The sequence below is a fragment of the Hoplias malabaricus genome, chromosome 7, assembly GCF_029633855.1.
Source record: "Hoplias malabaricus isolate fHopMal1 chromosome 7, fHopMal1.hap1, whole genome shotgun sequence".
NCBI lineage: Eukaryota > Metazoa > Chordata > Actinopteri > Characiformes > Erythrinidae > Hoplias > Hoplias malabaricus.
This window is the reverse complement of record NC_089806.1, coordinates 42841451-42858094: the sequence shown is the minus strand read 5'-3', so window position 1 is coordinate 42858094 and position 16644 is coordinate 42841451.

The following is a 16644-nucleotide window of genomic DNA, read 5'->3' as shown; positions in this document are numbered from 1 at the left end:
TATACTCTGATATCTACATAGGGGGTACGTGAGTAAGTCAGGGTACAAAATGCATAGAAGGTTTACACATCCTTTTGTAGTGGATTGACCGTATTCAAACTCGTTGTGCTTAATGGTGATTTAACTAATGATAATTATTATTATTATTATTATGATTGACTTAAATGACAAAAACATTAACAATTAATTAGAGAGTGAACACTGTCACAGCTACGTGAGTTCTTCAGGATTTTCAGACTCTTAATGAACAAACTCCACACACTGTTATTTCAAATAATGGAAATACTTTATTAAGAGGAAAGATAATATTTGATAAACATAGCACAATAATCAAAATCTCACGGAAGCAATGCAGATGAAACTGGTTTGAATTTAGAGATAGGCTAGGCGATAAGACTTGGAATGAGGCGTTGATATAGTCTGATTAAGAGATTTAATTCAATTTCAGCTCTGGAAATGTGGAATTTTAGCTTACTTTTCTGTTGATTTCAACCACTCGATGGGTACAGAGGCGCTTTGAGGTTATGGGAGAGAGGAGTCCCACTTGGTTCCCGCAGTTCTTCCGTGGGAGCTTTGAGGCTGGGTCAGCGTGGGCTTCGGGCGCGCTCAGAGCATGGTGACGCAGATGAAAGGATTTCCTCTGGCTCACTGTCCTGAGTGGGATGCTCTCTCCATATAGAAGCGTTAGAACAGAAGTTTGCTTGTTCCTGCAATCTCCAGAACCAAAACCGAATTGTTTAGCTTATACTTATTTTACGATTTTCCTCTGTCTTGGCGGTGTCTTTTACTCTGGCCACGAATAAGTTTCACCTGCTTTGATCAGTCGTAAAATTAAAACTTGGAATGGGCTACAAACACGAACACAAATAAACAAAGAAAAGATTACTGACAATTGCTCGACGTTACTCTGTAGTTTCTGTATCGCACTGCTAACTGGCACAAGGCGTCCCTTGGGAGTTGCGTGAGGTCCTTTGCTTAGAGTTCTTTTGAAGAGTCGTCTTGTTGGCGTAAAGAAAAAGGAAGAAGAGCGTAGCAAGCGAAGAGACAAGCGAAGTGAGAGCAAAGAGAGAGAGCTTAGAGCTGGGCAACTCCTTTTCAGATGTGGCGCGGTCACGCTCATTTGGGAGGTCTCCTTTCTTTGATTGGATCCTGGGTCTGAGGCTCACGTGACTTCTTTCACGTTTCAGAGAGAGACGTCACAATTTTTGGCTCTTACACAAATACTGGATAAAATAGAATACTGGATAAAATAAAATACTTATACATACTTGGGTATAGCAAAGCGAGTGTACTGGATTATTTTTATGAAATATATATGTATGTATATATCTTGAGTACATTACCAACTATTCTAGATGTTAGAAACTAATTCGCTTTCCTAAACAGAGACCGAAATTTTCCTTCATGATTGAAACAGTAATACACATTACTTCATTAGTTAGTAGACATTCATCTGAGAATAACAGAGAGTAACATTAATACATATTGCATAAACAGGTTTATAACAGCGGCGCTCTGAGGCGTCCGTTATGTATTTAGAGGGCGGCAGGGCGAAACGTGATTTCGCGAATGTCCACTTGGGGGCCCTGTTGGTCCACGCTGTTTGTCTGGTTTGAAACAGGGTTGTGAGAATTCATCGCAAGGTCAATTCTGGGGCCATCTGTTGATTTTGCAGAAGATGATCATTGCGTTATCTAGGCGCCAAATGGCCATAAACTGGGTTCTTTAATCCTGGGCTCCAAAACTTTGTTTGATCTCCTGGCTTAAAAGCGTCATAAACTGGGTTAAGAAGAAGGGGGTAGTCATCTGGGTTGAAAGTGGTGACTCATTCATCCTGGGGTCACTGGAGTATGTCCTGCTTAGTCCTTGGGTTAAAGACATGTGTGTGTGTGAGTTTGTGTGTGTGTGGGGGATGCAGAGCCTTTCAGCACACACGCATTCTGTGGAATGTGGGATTCTGTTCCAAAAATTCTTATCAGAGTGGAGAGCCTTTAACTTTTCATTGCTTGATCTGGTCCATACTCCACTTCACTTTATATCTCTTATTTGACCCTAGACTGAAACAAGTCATTTTCCCTTGTACAGAGGGCTCATGATTAATGTATTCCTGTTTGATACCAGATGAAACAGAACATCTTTCATTATACCAAATTAAAACACCAGATTCCACACATTATCACCTTAAAAGGCTTGAAGAACATGGGTCAAAAAGAGCCTGGGCAAGTCTGAAGACAGAAATCTGGAGATTGGAGCCCGCTCGCAATTCTTTCCATTTCAGATCAGTGTACGACACTCTTCTGACACCAACAAACCTGCAGAGGTGAGGAATGAAAGAGGACACATTGTGCAAATTTTGTGGAGGGAGAGGGACACTGGCTCAGAATGGAGGGGTGTAAAAGTGCACTAACTCAGGGGAGATACAGATAATGCCATTACAATGTCCTCAAAGCACAGGCCAACACCTTGGAGCAGTGGGGAGGGAAAAACAGTCAAACCCACAACAACAGTCCCATCCATCCAGATCAGACAAGGAGGGGAGAAGTCACCTTCCTCCAGGAAGATCAAGAAAAGCCTCCTGCGTGTGGTACAATCACAGGATATGAGAGTGGACCTGGGAAGAAAGCTGCATTTTCTGCAGGTGGTCCAGACATCCCTGAGGCATGACCTGGTCATAAGGCCTAAAGGGTATCGAGACTGTACTGAGGGTCCCATGTGAAGATAGATGGGAAATGGCCTCAAAGAATAAAGCCATCAAATACCAGGACTTGGTCCAGCAGTGCAGCTACCAAGGGTGGAAGGCCCAGCTATTCCCAGATGAGGTTGGTTATAGGAAAAGGCAGAAGCTAGCTTCTTATTCGAATTTCCCAGTCCACCTTAAATGCAGCAGCAGTTACATTCTGCCACTTTATAGCACTTTACCACAGAGAAACATTTGTATGAATTGCTGTTCCAATGTTCTGGATGTAAGGTGTAAATATAATCAACAGACTTTTCATGTTTAAAGTTGTATGGCTCATACAACTTGGACAATTTCATATGATGAAAACAGATCTAACAGTCTATCAAAGTTCTGCATTACAAGTAACTACTCTACATTTGTTTGTTTTTAGCATGCAGTCACAAATTTAGGAATTATGTTAGATCCGTTTTCATATTTTCACCTCAGACTTAACTGACCTCTTGAAATTGAGGAAATAGGAAACTAGAAAATAGGCAAGAATTCTGTGGCCTGAGTTAAAAATCATGTAATTTAGGAATTGAACAGGGTTTTAGACCTGTTTTCAGATGTTAATATCAGATAACAGACACATTAATGTTGAGGAAAGTGGAATCCAAGAGATAGCAATATGTTCAGATGTACAGAATAATAAAAGCATTAAATTTTTTATTCTGTTTTCATAATTCACAATTGACTATTAATTACATTATTAATTAATTACAATTGCTTTAATTCACTTACAAACCGGATTCCAAAAAAGTTGGGACACTAAACAAATTGTGAATAAAAACTGAATGCAATGATGTGGAGGTGCCGACATCTAATATTTTATTCAGAATAGAACACAAAGCACAGATCAACAGTTTAAACTGAGAGAATGTATCATTTTAAGGGAAAAATATGTAGTTTCAAAATTTCATGGCGTCAACATATGCCCAAAAAAGTTGGGACAAGGCCATTTTTTACCACTGTGTGGCATCCCCCCCTTCTTCTTACAACACTCAACAGACATCTGGGGACGGAGGAGACCAGTTTCTCAAGTTTAGAAAAAGGAATGCTCTCTCATTCATGTCTAATACATGCCTCTAACTGTTCAATCGTCTTGGGCTTTTTGTCGCACCTTCCTCTTTATGATGCACCAAATGTTCTCTACAGGTGAAAGATCTGGACTGCAGGCTGCCATTTCAGTCCCCGGATCCTTCTCCTATATAGCCATGATCTTGTGATTGCTGCAGAATGTGGTCTGGCATTGTCTTGTTGAAAAGTGCAGGGTCTTCCCTGAAAGAGATGACGTCTAGATGGGAGCATATGTTGTTCTAGAACCTGAACATAGTTCTCTGCATTAATGGTGCCTTTCCAGACATGCAAGCTGCCCATGCCACAAGCACTCATGCAACCCCATACCATCAGTGATGCAGGCTTCTGAATGGAGCATTGATAACAACTTGGGTTATCCTTTTCCTCTCTGGTCCGGATGACATGGCGTCCCAGTGTTCCATAAAGAACTTCAAATCGTGACTCATCTGACCACAGAACAGTCTTCCATTTTGCCACACTCCATTTTAAAAGACCCCTGGCGCAGTGCAAACGTCTGAGCTTGTGGAGCTTGCTTAGAAATGGCTTCCTCTTTGCAGTGTAGAGTTTCAGCAGGCAACGGCGGATGGCACGGTGGACTGTATTCACTGACAGTGCTTTCTGGAAGTATTCCTGAGCCCATTCTGTTATTTCCTTGACAGTGGCATTCCTGTTTGTGGAGCAGTGACGTTTAAGGGCCTGAAGATCACGAGCATCCAGTAGAGTTTTACGGCCTTAACCCTTACACACAGCAATTGTTCCAAATTCTCTGATGCACGGTTGATGATGATAACTTAAAAGTCTTTGCTATTTTATGCTGGGTAACACTGTTCTGGTATCGCTGCACTATCTTTCTGCGCAACAATGGTGGAATTGGTGATCCTCTTACCATATTGGCTCCAGAGAGACACTGACACTCTGAGAAGCTCTTTTTATACCAAATCATGTTGTCATTTGACATAATTAGTGTTAATTGGTCTTCCAGCTGTTCGTTATATGCTCAATTTCCTTTTTCCAGCCACTTATTGCTACTTGTCCCAACTTTTTTGGGATTTGTTGACACTGTGAAATTTTGAATCAACATATTTTTCCTTTAAAAAGTTACATTTACTCAGATTAAACTTTTGATCTGTCATCTATGTTCTATTACGAATAAAACATTGACATTTGGCATCTCCACATCATTGCATTCAATGTTTAGTGTCCCAACTTTTTTGGAATCCGATTTGTACATATGACTAGATTTTGACCAGATGATGTCATCCTGTGGTGTCCAGATCTTCTCAGACATTTAGATCCTCATCCACAAAGTGCTTTAGTCGGTGGGTCAGCAGTTATAGCCAGTCACTGCCCATCTACTGACTTCCAGCTCAGTTCCTTCTGCTGCCTCTCCTAACCTGTGAGCAGATGTTGTCTTCTCTATTCTGTTATTCCAAAGAGGGATGCATAACACAATAAGAAACTTTGAGGCAAAAAAAATGAGGCACAGAGAAATTGAAACATCAGCTGCAGTCAGTTATAACAAAACAACATTTTATTTTCTATAATCACGAATTTTAAATATAATATGGTTCTTTATAAGTCCTGTCCAATCCAGACATTTGATTTGTAGCCACTACCACTCTGCTTTATCTTCTCAGAGAAAATGAAACTGGGCTCAATGTCTCTCTCTCTCTCTCTCTCTCTCTCGCTCTCTCTCTCTCTCTCTCACTCTCTCTGTGTGTGTGTGTGTGTGTGTGTCTGTGTGGAAACACAAAGCAGTCAAGTCCTGTCTGGTGTGTGTTGTGTCACTTTGTAAAACTTAACCTTAAACCTCATCTGGAAATTCCATCCTTGGAAATTACTTTGTTACCTGTTCAGGAGAAAATTAGCCAGGTCTGAATTTGTCTTTTAATCTTGCTGGGCTCTATGCTGTCTCTACTTTTCAAATACATTGTTAGCATTTATTATTGTTTCACTCTGTTCATAGAGATTTTTAGAAGGATGCCAAGGTTTTTTTTTTTTTTTTTTTTTTTTTTTTTTTAGGTCTGATAGAATCTAACATCTTCTCTGTTCCCCTGCTTGCTTCCATGGCTATAGCATGCTGCTTGTTTCAACTATTAAAGTTCATACCTGGCAACCCAGGTGTAGAATGGTACTGGGGATTGGGCAGTTGGTGGGATCCCAGGTCAAAACACAGAGTTACGCTCCGGAAACCAAACTGGCTGCAGGACTGCTCTCAGAGACACCACTGCTTCAGCTTTGTGTCCTCTGATGACACAACCTGGTCATTCGATGATTTAGTACATTAAATATATTACAGATTGCTCCTTTAAGTATACACTATATATGATATTTATGGACCAGTGTAATGATGTCTGCATAATGATGGTTTGTGGCTGAATGTGTCAAAATGAATTAAAATGCATGTGCCATATTTATTGTTTATAATCACAGCATTGCTGTTGTTTTTGTACTTTTGATTTTTTTAAATTCATTATTAATTTGCAACAAAATCACATAATCTTGCTCCAGTTTATTGCAAATGGCTAAATTGTCTTCAAATCGTGTCCTAACTATATTCCATTTTAATGGTTTATAATAATTAATTTGTTCAGGATTGTAAATTGTTCTCTGGTCTTTAAACAGACAGTGTGTGAATATAGTTGGGATAAATTCCCATGGTACCACATTTCATACAGCATTCTGTGGTATATTCTGCTATCTATAGGTGACAGGATATACCTGCTGTTAGATCAGTTACAGACTGTTAGATTAATTTTGATCATATGAAGTTGAGTTCAGCATTCTGAGCGTGAATACAGCATGTCATACATACAAGTGTTTTTCTGTGGTAAACTGCCATCTACAGGTTTAAGTGTGTAACTGCTGCTCTATTTAAGGAGGAATGGGGAATTTAAATAATCTGGTGAGTACGTAGCCAACTAAAGCCTCGTGGCAGTGTGGAGCTTTCTTGTGTTATATCAGAGTTTATTTCAAAGAGTGGAACACAGAAAAAAAGAAAGTTAAGGTAAGAAAAAAATAAAGCACAGAAAAATTAATCCTAAGAAGAAAAATCAGCTGCAGCTGGTTAAAGGCCACTACACAGAGCAGGAGAAGCAGAGCCGTGCTCAGGATTAATTTATCGCTCATTCATATAATTTCTAGAGGTTTTTGGAGCGTTGTTGAAGCTGGAACATGGAGGTGTTTATTTTTATAACTACGAACTTCACTGTACCATTACATTTCTCTAATAAAGCTTTTGTGCTTAAAAAAAAGTCCCAACGGTCGCCTCAAAGAACCGAATCGACTCGTTGGAGAACGACTCATCACTAACGGGTGTATACATGTTCATTTAAAACTTAACGAAATATTGCTCAACGTTCAGAAATACCGGTTTATCTGCCCTTTCCTTCTTTACTGGGATAAAAGTTCCTACAGAAAACTTACATTTACAGAGAAATGGAGTAAGATGTGGTATTTGACAAATTAATTACTAAATGTAACGGAAGAAGACAATAATGTTAGCTAACTGTTCCTTTTAGCTCTAATACTTCAGCAATTATAGTGAACAGTAAGTTTAAAAGGACAAAAATGTCAGTTTAATATAGAAATATAACTGACTACTCCATTTCTAAATAACATTTTACTGAACAGTTTTTGTAATTTTTTTATATTCTGTTCCTATGAATTTTTTTTAAAGAAAAGACTGAAAATTGTAGCCAATTAACTTAACATTACTTCCTGGATTCCTGTTTCCTCATCTTCAATGTCTGGTAAATGTAGTATTAACATGTGAAAACAGACCTCAAGCACTAACAAATAATTACCACATTGTTCTCTGAGTTATTCTTAATTTATTCTTTAAATTTTTTCCCTTCTTCAATGAGAACATCAGCTGCAGCTGGTTAAAGGCCACTACACAGTAGGAGAATCAGAGCTGTGAACGTTAGCTAACTGAATACCAGGACTTGGTTCAGCAGTGCAGGTACCAAGGGTGGAAGGCCCAGCTATTCCCAGATGAGGTTTGTTTTAGGAAAAGGCAGGAGCTAGCTTCTTATCTGAATTTCCCAGTCCCCCTTAAATGCAGCAGCAGTTACATTTTGCCTTGATGGCACTCTACCACAGAGAATCGCTTGTGTGTATGAAATGCTGTGCCAACACTCTGAATGTAAGGTGTAAAACTAAACAGGCTTTTCATGTTGAAAGTTCAAAAGCCCGTTCAAAAACTGGACAATTTTATATGATGAAAACAGATAATCTATCAAAGTTCTGAGTAACAAGCAACTACTGTAAAATTGTATGTTTTTCACATAAAATGACAAATGTAGGCATTATGTTAGATCTGTTTTTTCATATTTTCACTTCAGACTTAACAGACTTCTTGAAATTGTGGAAATAGGAATCCAGAAAATAGGCAAGAATTCTGAGGCCCAAGTTAAAAATTGTGTAATTTTGGAATTTAAGAGTTTTCAGCCTAGTGAGAAATATCAGCTGCAGCTGGTTAAACATCACTACACAGAGCAGGAGAAGCAAAGCTGCTACAGAGCCAGGCTTTTATGACAAAAACAATAATGTCAAATTTTCTAGAAATCAGAATGAATGTGGTTTAAGACTTAACACATTGAGACTTTAAATATAAATTTGCTTCTTAAGAGTCCTGTCCATTTCAGAAATTCCATATTTAGCCACTCCCACTCTGCTTCTTTATATTGTAAGAGAAAATGAAACTTATTGTGTATCTCTCTCTCTCTCTCTCTCTCTCTCTCAAAAGGGTCAAGTGCAGGAAAATGGCAGCATCCACTATTTCCGTAGATCAGGACCAGTTCATGTGTCCAGTCTGTCTGGATCTGCTTAAGGATCTAGTGGCTGTTCCCTGTGGACACAGTTACTGTAAGGTGTGTGTTAATGACTGCTGGGATCAGGAGGATCAGACGGGGATCTACAGCTGCCCCCAGTGCAGAGAGACCTTCACTCCAAGGCCTGTTCTACTTATATATAAGTTTTACTTATTCCTTATATATGTAAATCATTCATTCATTCATTAATGAAGCAGTTAGTTTGTTCCGAGAAACAATTATTTTAATGAGTCTACTCAGACAGGTTTGACCAGACAACACCCATCTTTCTACATATTTTCTTTACCACAAACCTCAGTGTCAAAATATGTTAAAGAAACATACTCATAAAGATTTACTCTTATCTCACAATTCATAAAGTGTTTATTTCCTATCCAGAGTGAACTGGAAGATTTGCAGAGGGAATCTCAGCAGAGAATCCAGGAGAAAGAGATGAAGCTGCAGGAGGTGAAAGAGGCTGTGAAAGCTCTTAAGGTGAGTAGTGAGGAGAGAGCGGCTGGAGCAGATATTCCACCCCTCAGTCCCACTCTCCTCCAGTCAGACAGTGAGGAGCTCAGTGCTGGACACTTACAGACCCTACACAGACACAGTGTGGAGTACCATCTCTCTCTCTCTCTGTGTGTGTGTGTGTGTGTGTGTGTGTGTGTGTGTTGTAACAGAGCTCTGCACAGACAGCAGTGAGGGACAGTGAGAGGATCTTTACTGAACTGATCCGCTCCTTTGAGAAAAAGCGCTCTGAGCTGATCAGAGCTCAGGAGAAGGCTGAACTGAGTCGAGCTAAAGAACTCCTGGAGAAACTGGAGCAGGAGATCTCTGATCTAAAGAGGAGACACACTGAGCTGGAGCAGCTTCCACATACAGACGATCACATCCATTTCCTCCAGGTAACACTCACTGTGTGATCTATAGAGAGAACTGAAGCTTAGGAAAGCTCTAAAAGATCTGTATTCCTGTTCTCCTTTACCCTTCTGTATTCTGTAGAGTTTCCAGTCTCTGTGTGTCTCTCCTGGACCTGAGGACTCACAGAGAATCAGAGTTAATCAACATCTCTCATTTGACAGAGTGAGGAATTCTCTTTCTGATCTGAAAGAGCAACTGGAGGAATTCTACAAAGAGGAGTTCAGTAAAATCCCTCCGCTCAGTAAGAGAAGACCTCTTATGTGAAATATAGTGACGGACATAGTCCTTCGTCAAGTACAGACTAAAGAAAGACTGGAGATCAGCAGAGTTACACAAGACATCAGATAAAACATGTATAACAACACGCACATGGCACATGAGTATAAACAGATTTTGATAAATAAATAAAGGAGAAGTGTTTATTAAGTTATTTTGCTAGTACAGACCACGCCCGTAGAGGCTGAAACGGGGAGGCGAACTCAGAAGTCTTTTGGGGAAGAGTTCAAGGAGTATGAAGCCGGACCCCCCCCCCCCCCCCCGTTGGATAAATGAACATGAGAAAAGGGGTGGAGACGGGGTGGAGGGGGGAGCAAGTTTAACACAGGAGGCTCAGTGGGCTTGATAAAGGCCGAACACAGCTCCGAATATGGGGATCAGCAGGAATGACCCAGCACGGAGGAGCGAGCTGACATCGTGAAGCAGTCGAGTCGAGATCCGTCTCCTGAACTAAATGAGGCGAGTTTGTCTGACGCAGAAATGCCGTGAATTTGCAGGTTATATATAGGGCTGAGAGGAGGAGTTGTCCTACTCCCAAAATTATGTTATTACATAACTTCACTTTGCTAGTACGGACCACGCCAGTAGAGGCTGAAACTTGGAGGCGAACTCAGAAGTCTTTTGGGGAAGAGTTCAGGGCGGCTTATGAATGCGTATGAAGCCAGACCCCCAAAAATTTACAGGAATGCTGGTCATTAAGTGCTACAGAATGGATAGGTTCAGGTACTCTGGTCAAGGGTTTGATTGGTGTCCTGATTGTGTTCAGGTGAATGAAGGTGTTAGTGAGTCTTTGAATTAACTACCTTTAATAAACTGGTGTATGACTGAGTGTCATGTGAGACTGTAGAGAAATAGCATGAGTAAGTTGAATGTCCTTTATTGATTATGATAACGGAAATTCTAGTGTGACTGGTAATTCGAGTATTCAGATGCTGCAGCGGTAAAGGGGTGATGATTGCGAAAAGTAATATAGAGTCAGAGTTGGTCTTAAGATGGACAAGATCATCGCGTTGGCAGAAATCAAATTGATCAACTAATAATAGAATTTTAACGTATCACCAGCTAAATGTCATTAAGCTATGGTGTAACAAAAATAGTGACATTTATCTGGGGCCACCATGCACTGGACAGAGTGTTGCTAAGTCCAATTTCTACTTCAGTGTAATTGATGGTGATTGGGTAATAGTAAGGGGTCTGAGGCTGGCAACAATTGGTGGAAAGTGGATTAGTAGCAGCCTTGAAGTCAAGTACTACAGAGGGGCAGTGTTAATAAAGCGAGATATTCTTTGTTGGCAGGTGTGCCCTGGTGGTGCCTTTCCAATGGCATAGAGGGAATCGATAATGGAATGGTGATCTAGAGGGATGACAGATGAGGCCAGTTAAGAAGCCCAAAAAGGTCAGCACCGCAGGAAAGCCAAGATAGAGAGAAGGCATTTTGTCACGCGGGAGAAAACTCTGAAAGAGAAAGATCCAAAACGTGCTGAGGAGCAGGTGGCAATGTATAAAGTTGACTACAAGATAACAAAGATGCCTAGAGGGTGTTGAAAAAACAAGTGCCTGAGTGCTGGTCCAAGGTAACCTAGGGAGAGAGCATAAGCTGGAACTTAGGGTCTAGATAGCAGCGTGGTTGTGAAGACAGGAGGACAGGTTGAAGGTCCACAGCGCCTGGAGGAATCAGTGCGAACAGCAGCATCTGAAAAGAGAGTATAAACTGGAAGCCGGAGGGTGGGAGAAGCACATCAGCAGAGGAGTCAGGATGAGGGTCTGCAGCAGCACCTACATAGAAAAATGAGAATTTTAATGTTAGAGGCGGGGGGTGGCGGGGGGGTGGTATGGCGTGGCTGCAAATTGAAGAGGTTGGGATGAGCATCCATGATGTATGCAAGCTGCTGATATACAGGCTGGGAGAATGAGACGATCGGGTGGGAGCGAATCTAGGGTGAGGAAGCTGTGCAGCAAGGAAACTGCATAGAATGAATCAGCAATGAGGAAGCCATGCAGTGAGAAGAACGCATCGAGTGCCCAGAGCGCTGGACAGGAGACAGGCCCGCCGCAGCACCTATAGAGGGATGCAGGCTGGAAGGTCTGAGGCATGCAGCTGCGGCTGAAACGGGGGAAGAGGTGGGATGATGAAGGGAGGGGTGGGATGATGCATAGAGTAGATCATAGAATAGACCGCGTCAAGTGCCCAGAGCGCTGGACAGGAGACAGATCGCCGCAGCACCTATAGACTGGTGTGGGCTAGAAGGTCTGAGGCATACAGCTGCGGCTGCAATGGGGGAAGAAGTGGGAAGATGAAGGGAGGGGTGGGATGATGCATAGAGACAGATGTAGAGGAAGAGAAAGTGCGGCATGGGATGATAAAGGGAGGGGTGGGATGATGCGTAGAGACAGATGTAGAGAAAGAAAAAGGGGGAGGGGTGGGTTGATAAAGGGAGGGGTGGGATGATGCATAGAGACAGATGTAGAGGAAGAAAAAGGGGAGGGGTGGGATGATGCGTAGAGACAGATGTAGAGGAAGAAAAAGGGGAGGGGTGGGATGATAAAGGGAGGGGTGGGATGATGCGTAGAGACAGATGTAGAGGAAAAAAAATGGGGAGGGGTGGGATGATGCCTAGAGAGGATAAGAGAGAACAAAACAAACTCGGAGGGCTGTGTCTAAATGGGTGCAATGCTGTCAATCAAGGTAGTGTTCAGATGGAAAGAGGAGCCGGTTTAGAATGGAGGCTTAAACATGCTGCCTGTTTTTTTTTTTTTTTTAACATTTCAGATAGGACCAGCTTGGCAAGCAGTGTAGGTAAACTACTGCATTGGAGATGTGCATAAATATTGCAGATTCTAAGCCATTATCCAATTCTGCTCAGATAATTACAGCCCTCTAAGGCACCGACCTGTGAGACAGCAAAACTATAAGACACTGAGGCTAATGTCTCCAGCTTAGACACAACCAGAAAGGGTAACAGGGAAGGATGCTCCAGCAGGGGGCGTCGAGTCGGAGATAGAAGGTTGTGACGTCATCGCATTGCTGAGCAGGAGATCCTTACACAGGCAGACAGGTTTCTCTCTTTAGCTGAGTGAGCGACGCCATTGTTTCGGAGCACGTTGCTGGAACGCAGAGGCTGTTCTGCCGGAGAGGAGGAAATGGGAGTCTCAAGGGGCTGTAGAGCTCGTAGCTGTGGAGCCGCAGCCGTGACGACTGTAGATTCGCGTTCCCCAAAACATGAGGCAGTCCCGTAGAAGCGTAGCCCGAGATGAAGATAAGGGGAGGCTCCAAGCCTTGCGCAAACGTCGGAGGGAGATGCGGGGGGTCACTCGGGAGGCCGAATGCAGTGGGAGGAGAAGCAGGAGAACAGAGCACCGATCTGGAGAAGAGACAGCAGAGCATAGAACAGTTGAAGCGGTTGCAGGCGAGATTGTCTGACGCGGAAATGATGTGAATTTGCAAGGTATATATAGGGCTGAGAGGAGTTTGGGCGTGGTCCTACTCCCAAAATTATCTTATTAGCATAACTTCACTTATAAATAGAAAAGCTAGAGAATATTTGCAAGGTTTTAATCTATTTTATGAATTAAAAGCAGCAAAAAAGGGAAAGTTGCTGGCAAAATATATACAAAGCTTTTGATATTTCAAACTCTTTTCTGGTGTGTAGACTTCATTAAAGTCTTCAGAATCAAGAAAAAGTAGTCTGCAGTCTCAAAATGTAGCCTTCAAAGATTTACTGTATTAAAAAACAATCTCAGATGTTCACAGTGTCAGATGTTAAGTGTTTTGCTGGCTTCATCAAATCATTAATTACACCTGTTCCTGCTTTTATTCTTTTGCCGCACTTCTAAATTCCTTCCACAAGTGGCATCATAATGCACATTCTTTTGAGTGTGGACTACTTTTTCTTGAATTTACTTATTTAAAAGTAACATTTGCTGGAACTCTCTGAATGTTGTGGATCATTTGGTTTCTGTCTCCACAGCTGCAGCAGTTCAGGTGATTTTACCCTCAGAGCCAAAGACCAGAGAAGACTTCATGCAGTGTATGTGACACACACACACACACACATACACACACAAACTTTCACATTAGAACACATAAGCACACATGCAAACACACACACACACACATACAAATAATATATGAATTACATATTTAAGCATGGAGAGCATCTACTTTCTTTAAATATGTCCATTTTCTGTTGTTTCCTGTGTTTAGATTTCTGTCCTCTCTTTCTTTCACAACAAAATTGAGACTAAGATCTCAGCCCCATCCTCCTCCAGAATAGGAGTGTATGTGGATCACGGCGCAGGAACTCTGTCCTTCTACAGCGTCTCTGACACAATGACCGTCCACACCACCTTCACTCAGCCGCTCTACGCTGGGATCTCTATTGGAATGAGAGCAACTGTGAAGTTGTGTGATCCAGAAAAATGAATGTATTTACTTTATTTTAACTGATGAAAATGATGTGAAAATAATTCCTTGTTTACTTGTTTTTATTTATAAATGATGTATCATACAATGGTCACCATAGTTACAGTTTGTAGGTAAATCTTTTATATTTCTAGGTGTCTGTTGCTGTTCTCGTGGTTTAAAGGAGTGATCTGTAATACTGATAGCGAGCATTTATAATGGGTGTTGCACTCCACATTCAAATCGCTGAAGAGGGTTGTTTAACCCCTCTCCCTTCTCCCAGACCCAAACACTGATCCTACAAGAACCAGTGCTTTGGACATTCATAGCTAATAAAAAATGTGCCCTAATCAATCTGTTGACACAGAAGTGTACATCATTTCACCAAAACATCCACCTATGCCAGTGAAAGGCAAAGCAAGACAGTCATGTTTATCCTGTATTTATCAGTTTATATTCGAATTTTCATTCCCACCTTAAATTGAAACAGACAAGGCAGATGTTATCTACTAAATATCTTTTCCCCTTCCAGCTTTAAATGTGATTTAAGGAGGCCAGTGTTTTTACTTATTTACAATTTTTATATTCAAACATTTATTTTCACCATAAAGGGGTAATTTTATGAGGCTACGTTTGTCATCATTCTCCAACTCATTTAAATTTTCTGTTCCACCTTAACTAGGCAACTATGTGAGGCTGAACACATCTGTTATTCCTCACTTCATTTTAAACACACAAACCACATCGTTTACAACTTTAATCCACACATACATGTCCCTCTGCATTTGATAGTTTTTTAGAAATTACTTTGTTACCTGTTCATGAGAAAATTAGCCAGGTCTGAATTTGTTTTTTAATCTTGCTGGGCTCAAAGCTGTCTCTACTTTTCAAATACATTGTTAGCATTTATTATCGTTTCACTCTGTCTCTGGTCATAGAGATTTTTAGAAGGATGCCAAGTTTTTTTTTAGGACTGATAGAATCTAACATCATCTCTGTTCCCCTGCTTGCTTCCATGGCTATAGCATGCTGCTTGTTTCAACTATTAAAGTTCGTACCTGGCAACCCGGGTGTGAAATGGTACTGGGGATTGGGCAGTTGCTGGGATCCCAGGTCAAAACACAGAGTTATGCTCCGGAATCCATATTGGCTGCAGCACTACTCTCAGAGACAACAGTGCTTCAGCTATGTTACCTCTGATGGGACAACATGGGTCATTCTATGATTTAGTACATTAAATATTTTACAGATTGCTCCTTTAAGTATATACTATATATGATATTTATGGGCCAGTGTAATAATGTCTTCATAATAATGTTTTGTTGCTCAATGTGCAAAAATATATTAAAATGCATGTGCCATATTTACTGTTTGTAATCACAGCATTGCTGTTGTTTTTGTACTCTTGATTTTGTTTTATTCATTATTAATTTGCAATAAAATCACATAATCTTGCTCCAGTTTATTGCAAAATGGCTAAATTGTCTTCAAACCTTGTCCTAACTATATTCCATTTTAATGGTTTATAATAATTAATTTGTTCAGGATTGTAAATTGTTCTCTAGTCTTTAAATAGAGGGTGTGTGAATATAGTTGGGATAAATTCCCTTGATACCGCATTTCACACAGCGTTCTGTGGTATATTCTGCCATCTATAGGTGACAGGATATACCTGCTGTTAGATCAGTTACAGACTGTTAGATCAATTTTCATCATATGAAGTTGAGTTCAGCATTCTGAGCGTGAACACAGCATGTCATACATACAAGTGTTTTTCTGTGGTAAACTGCCATCTACAGGTTTAAGTGTGTAACTGCTGCTCCATTTAAGGAGGAATGGGGAATTTAAATAATCTGGTGAGTACGTAGCCAACTAAAGCCTCGTGGCAGTGTGGAGCTTTCTTGTGTTATATCAGAGTTTATTTCAAAGAGTGGAACACAGAAAAAAAAGAAGGTTAAGGTAAGAAAAAAATAAAGCACAGAAAAATTAAGCCTAAGAAGAAAAATCAGCTGCAGCTGGTTAAAGGCCACTACACAGAGCAGGAGAAGCAGAGCCGTGCTCAGGATTAATTTATCGCTCATTCATATAATTTCTAGAGGTTTTTGGAGCGTTGTTGAAGCTGGAACATGGAGGTGTTTATTTTTATAACTACGAACTTCACTGTACCATTACATTTCTCTAATAAAGCTTTTGTGCTTAAAAAAGTCCCAACGGTCGCCTCAAAGAACCGAATCGACTCGTTGGAGAACGACTCATCACTAACGGGTGTATACATGTTCATTTAAAACTTAACGAAATATTGCTCAACGTTCAGAAATACCGGTTTATCTGCCCTTTCCTTCTTTACTGGGATAAAAGTTCCTACAGAAAACTTACATTTACAGAGAAATGGAGTAAGATGTGGTATTTGACAAATTAATTACTAAATGTAACGG